We start from the raw sequence: 808 nt of genomic DNA on the forward strand, positions 1-808 counted from the left end.
TGCTTCCTCTAATATACCCTTTTTCAACTAAAAATTTTGAGAGTCTTTCATACCTAGCTCTTGGAGTTCATGAAAAATGCAAATGCAAGAAAAATGCATTTTCACATCCATTTGAAATAGTTTAAGTTCATGAAAAATGCAAATGCAAGTAATAATCTTATGGCTTCTATCCTAGCAACAGAAGCAAATGTTTCATCATAGTCAATGCCTTCTTCTTGGTTATATCCTTGAGCCACTAACCTAGCTTTATTTCTAATGACATTGCCTTGCTCATCTACCTTGTTTCTAAACACCCATTTTGTGCCAACGATTGGGTGATTTAATGGTCTAGAAACTAATGTCCACAGTTTGTTTCTCTTAAATTGATCAAGCTCTTCTTGCTTAGCCAATATCCAACTTTCTTCTTTTTTTGCCTTTTCAAAGCTCTTAGGCTCGATTTGTGAGATGAAAGCAGGGAATTCAGATGTCTCTCTAATTTCTCTTTTTATTTTGACACCTTGTGAAAGATCATGGTCTGTTCTTGTGGATGATATTTCATGTACTTCTAGCTCTTTGGAAGATCAATGTGTTGATTTTTAGTTCTTTGTAGAGTTTCTAAGGGTAGAGGTTCTACTTCTCTTCCTTGTGAATTTTCTTCACTGTTTTTCTTGTTTTCTAAGCTCATTTCTTCCATTTTTCTTTCAAAGTCCTCTGCATCATTTTCATCAGCAACAGCTTCCTTTTGCAAGGCATTAGATTCATAAAAAACTACATGGATAGATTCTTTAATTGTTAAAGTTCTTCTATTAAAAACTCTATAGGCTTTTGA

This window comes from Theobroma umbraticum, unplaced genomic scaffold (assembly GCF_002168275.2).
Source record: "Theobroma umbraticum cultivar Fairchild unplaced genomic scaffold, ASM216827v3 scaffold_251.0, whole genome shotgun sequence".
In the NCBI taxonomy this organism is placed as follows: domain Eukaryota; kingdom Viridiplantae; phylum Streptophyta; class Magnoliopsida; order Malvales; family Malvaceae; genus Theobroma; species Theobroma umbraticum.